Source organism: Sciurus carolinensis, chromosome 17 (genome assembly GCF_902686445.1).
Source record: "Sciurus carolinensis chromosome 17, mSciCar1.2, whole genome shotgun sequence".
NCBI classification, from domain to species: domain Eukaryota; kingdom Metazoa; phylum Chordata; class Mammalia; order Rodentia; family Sciuridae; genus Sciurus; species Sciurus carolinensis.
The window spans coordinates 40415135-40420623 of NC_062229.1; positions in this window are offsets into that span (position 1 = coordinate 40415135).

The window sequence follows — 5489 nt, forward strand, 5'->3', positions numbered from 1 at the left end:
ACATTGCGCGCAAAGTGCGAAAGACGAGAGGTCGCCATAGGAGAAGAAAGAGAAAAGTTTCCCATAGTTTTCAATTATTTTTATCATAGGACATCAATTATTCCTACCACTTTGGGGAATGTAAGAATCTAAAGTGTCTTGAGTCTTTTGCTACATTTTATTTATTAACCTCATATCTAAGGAAATAGCATTTTAATCGGCTCACTTCCTGAAGGGCTTGTTTCCTATCCTTGACTCGAATTACCGGTGTGTGGTCAAGGGACAAGCTTGGCTCTCTCCTCTCACAGAGAGCTGACTGAGGAGCAATTCTGGGAAACCAAAAACGTGGAAAACTGTCCTGACCCTGAACATTCTCTTATGTTTTTACTAAGGACTGGGGGGAAGCAGCCAAGACCATAACACCAAAAGGAAGATGTTTAATTGATTTATTTAACAAATCTTTATGTTTTCTATACAGAGTGCCAAGAGGAATGCAAAGATTTATAGGCCTTGTTCCTAATCTTTACAGAATTTATTAGTGTTCAACACATAAGGCAGTATGAAATTAATAATAACAAAATGGAATTAATGTTCTGATAACTGTTGAGAACATCAGTAGTGCTGATTACCCTCACTCATTAAATAATTCAACTCTTAACATTTCATATCACATTATTTAGCAGTTTTTAAAATTCTGCCCTCAGTGTTTTCCTGTGGCTTTTCCAAGTCCAGTGAGAATATATTTAAGTTAAGGAAGAAAATCTTCAGAGTGGTGCTTCCCGAACTTCAAGTGTATACTTACGCATGATTCTGCATGTCCATCAAGATCCCAGATGCCAAGACTGCCGTTCCTCTGACCAACTCTTTTGTCCCCTATGGTTCTTGCCACACAGTTCAACAAATACCTGAAGATCCATGATTGTAAAATTACTTTTAAAATTATCAGTTGCACTCAGAAAACTAGCTAGGGGATTCTTAAAATATGGTAGGTAGTTCAGGTGATCAAAAAGTTGTAGGACAAATTGAATGTTAAGTTACTCTCTCCCTGACATTTACTACCTCTGAATATTATTCTATGTGTCCAGGCCTAAACTGTTAAAGTATTTTGCTAAATTTTGTTTATTACCCTTCTATCTGAGGAAATAACATTTAGAAACACATAAGCACATATCTTCTGCTTTTCAAGAGAATGAAACATGTATCTTCATATTTTGCCTCTGATCTAGCCAAAGAATTGCTCAGTTCACATTTCCTCAGGGTTGTTGAATTTGCTTTGTGGAGTAAGTTCTTTTGTTAACAAGGGTGTGAAACTGAATGCTGGCCATGGGCTCCAGAATAGCTATTAAGCCTCAGTGTTGTATAATAATTCTAGGACAATGGATGGCAAGAGTTAATCTAGCCTACTCCTCCCAAAGAAACACTACCTCTCAAGCATAACCTGCTCTCTGACATATCTGCTCCCCATTTAGCAGCTGAACATGGCAATGAATTCACATAGCTTCATCTTCCATATCTTAGGTCTTTCTTTACCCTGGTGGGAGCCCCTCTCATTATCTGGTGCATCCTGTAGATTTCCAAGCTGATCTCCACTTCCTCTCCTTTCACCCCGACAGCTCTCCTTTTCAAACTTTCCTTCCTTGGAACCCCTTCCTGTGCACCTTGTGTAATCTTAACATGAACACAAGTCTGATCAAGTCGTAGTGCCTTAAATCCCTCCAAATGGCTCTCCATTGCCTTCAAAAACCACTTTGAACTCACATGATGCAGAAAGCTGCCATCCTCCATCTGCCAGCCCTGAAATGTGTTTCCCCTTTAGTCAGCCTCTTTTTGTTCCTGAAATGCCCTGTGCTCTCTAGCCCTTGTTCTTCAAGTGCTGTTTCCTCACAGCTACTTTTATTCCTCCTTAGGCTTTAGGCTTTACTGAGCAGGCTGTGTGTCTGAGATTCCTTGACCTCAGGACCAGGGCTGCAGAGCTTTCTCTCCACTGCCATCGATGCTCTTATACACAGCAGAGTATTGTCTACTCTCCCTGTCAGGCAGAAAGATTCACCAGACAGGCACCATCTTTGTCTTGATCACATAGTACTCTGAGGACCTAGCTCACAGTAGTTTGTTGGGAGGGCCTCTTCATGAGCAGCCTAATGCCTGGAACTTATTATCTCATACTCCTTCATTATTAATCTTTGAATTTGTGTTTTGTTAAGTGAGATCCAAGGGCTTGCCCACGGGGTCCTGAAGTCTAGGCTCCCACCTGATTCTATCCCCCTGGGACGTTCCTCTACTCCGGCACAATGATCAGTGCTGCTCTACTGACCCATCTGGGCAAATGAGGAGTACCTATGTCCAGCTGTGGAATAATGTTCAGGGTCCGCAGTGTCTGCAAAGGTCTATATTCTCCCTGAGAGTATCCATATGCCCAAGAGAGCCTAAGGATGATTCATAAATGAAAAAATATGACAAAAGGTCAAAAAGGTCACTGCAGAAGGAAGAAGACACTTTCCCCCTGCTTTCTGAACGAGGGGCCCTGCGTTTCCCTTCTGTACTGGGTTCCACAGATGACGAAGAAGAACATTGGTTGAAGTGAATCCGTGTCATTTAAAGAACAGAATTCATGTTGCTCTCTCAAAATAGTCACCTACAGAGAGTTTCTAACAGTGTTGTCATTTCCCTAGACTTTTTCAAACTTCTTTTTTGAAAAGTAACTCAGGTGTGGTGGCATGGCTCCAGAGATCCCACATAGGAAGATGGCAAGTTGGAGGCCAACCTGAGCAATTTAGTGAGACCCTGTCTCAAAATGAAATAAAAAGGACTAGGGATGTGACTCAGTGATGGAACACTTCTGGGTTTGAGCCCCAGCAACACACACACACACACAGACACACACAGAGCAAGGTGTTATTTCTTGAGCACTTCCTATATGCTAGGTTCAGATGAACAACAGTGAAACTATTCGGGCAAGACAATGGAAAATCTATTCTTGGAATTACTTTAGGGTGAATTTACTTTTTGAAAGACGTCAAAAATCTCTGGGAACCATACCTAGTACATAAAGTGAAACATGAAGCTAAATAATATAAATAGTATGACTTGAGACTAAAACGTATAGCTATGGAGTTATAAGTTAAAGATGTTGGGATTCTTATGTGAGTGAACTGGACCTTAAGGTAATTGCCAAATGTAAGTTTTAAAAATATTTTGAAAAAATTTTAATAAATAAAGACTATCCTAAGGTGACTACTACCTCAAAGCAGAAATTACAATTTAAATAGCAGAAGTTCTGAACTAAATATATTTTTAAATTTTTAATTACCTAGTTTGTTAATGGGAATTGAACTCAGGACCTCACACATGCTAGGTAAGCACTCTACCACTGAGCTACATCCCCAGCTCTTTTTGGTCTCATTAAATTGCTGAGTTTGGCCTCAAACTTGCAATCCTCCTGCTACAACCTCCTGGGATTATAGGCGTACTTCACTCTACCCAGTTAAAACATTTTTTTTATAAAGCAATTTTATACCACTTCTATCTTCTTTTTCTTATACATTACTTTTTCATCTAATCCCATACAGAAAAGGAGTAGCTGATCAGGAGGTTATTATTAGTAATAACCAGTTTCCACATCATGCAATTCTCATAATTTCTATCATGATTCATTTGTTGCTCTATTATAGTTTCCAAATTATAATCTTGTTCATCATTTTAAAAATCTTTGTGATAGTGTACTGGGGGTGTAGCTCAGTGGTAGAGTGTTTGCCTAGCATGTCTGAGGTCTTGAGGCCTTGGGTTCAATCCCCAGCACAGAAAATTTTAAAAGAAAATAAATTAATTAATTAATTAAAAGTTTGAAACTTCAAAATAGCCTATGTATTTTGTATTTTGCAATACTTTTTCTTTTTGAGCTAGCCACTTACTAGCTGTGTTGTCTTAAATTCATAGCATTGTTGTGAGGACTAAATAATTAACATATGCAAAGAATTTAGGATATTGATGGGCATATGATAAATGCCATATAAGAATGTTATTATAAGGATTGCATTGAATCTGTATATTGCTTTTGGTGATATAGCTACTTCACACTATTGATGCTCTCTATCCATGAACATGGATGGTCTTTCCATCTTCTGAGGTCTTCTTCGATTCTTATTTCTTTAATAATAGTAGTCATAATTGTTTTATAATCTGTCTGATAATTTCAATGTTTAAAATCTTTTTGTAGGGCTGAGGATGTAGCTCAGTGGTAGAGCAAATGCTTAGCATGTGTGAGGTCCTGGGTTCTATCTCCAGCACCAATAAATAAATAAATGAACAAATATTTTTTAAAAAGAATTTCATTATACTAATTATTATTACCTGGCCCTATGCATCTAGCTCAGTATAGGTAAAATTTCTCCAAAAGGACAGGTGGTAGATATTTTAGGTTTTATGGGTCAGATGATATCAATGCTAACTACCTAACTGCCATTGTGACACCAAACTCAGCCTAGATAATACCTAGGCATATGGCTGTGTTCTGATAAAAATTCGTTTACAGCAACAAGTGATCAGATTTGGCTTGTGAGCTGTCATTTGAGGCCCACAACCTAGGCATTTTACACTTGGGTTTGCATGTGGGTGACTGGTGAAGCCTTCAACAGGAGTCAAGAGTGGGGAGCAACGCCAACCATGGTCATCAAAAACCCAGGTCACAGTACTTTTAGGTGTCTGTAGATATTATGGTCAAAAGCGAGGGCAGAGTTGGCATCCCCATTATGGCTGGTGGAGTCACAGAAGCACACTACAACTGAAGGAGGGATGACTCCACATATTTTACTTTCCAGAATTCATTTTGTCCTGACAAATTGATTCAGTGAGCATTGTGTATGCAAAGGCTTATGGTAGATCTGTAGTAGGCCTAATGTATACTCTATGTATCCATACAAATACCACATTTCAACCAGCTAATATTCAGTAGTCATCTTTAATTTAATCTTTTAAAAACTACAGAAAGGTGCTGGGGATGTAGCTCAGTGATCAAGTGCTTTTCTGGCATGAAAACCAGAGGAAGTTTCTTTTGGGGGTTGCAGACCCAAATTGATTGATTGATTCTTTCTTTTTTTCTTTTGGTGGTGGTACAGAGGATTGAACCCAGGTCTTCACACATACTAAGAAAGTGTTTTACCATGGAGCTATGCCCCCAACCCCTTTTTTCAATTTTATTTTAAGGATGGACCTCATTAAATTGCTCAAGCTAGTCTCATACTTGCAATCCTCCTGTCTCAGCCTCTGGAGTCCCTAGGATTACAGGCATGTGCCACCACAGCAAACCCCAGATTTCTGCAAAATTCTTTGCTCTTTCAGTTTTTGGTGAGCCTAAATATTAGCAGAAACTGGAACCCCTCAGTTATAGTGGCCCCTGACCCATTTGGCAATCACTTCCCACAGGTCTAGCCTCCAAGGAGCCAGGAAGTTAAGACGTATCTTTTTTTTTTCCCCCCTTTTTCTCCATATCAGATCTGCGTGCAATATTCTTG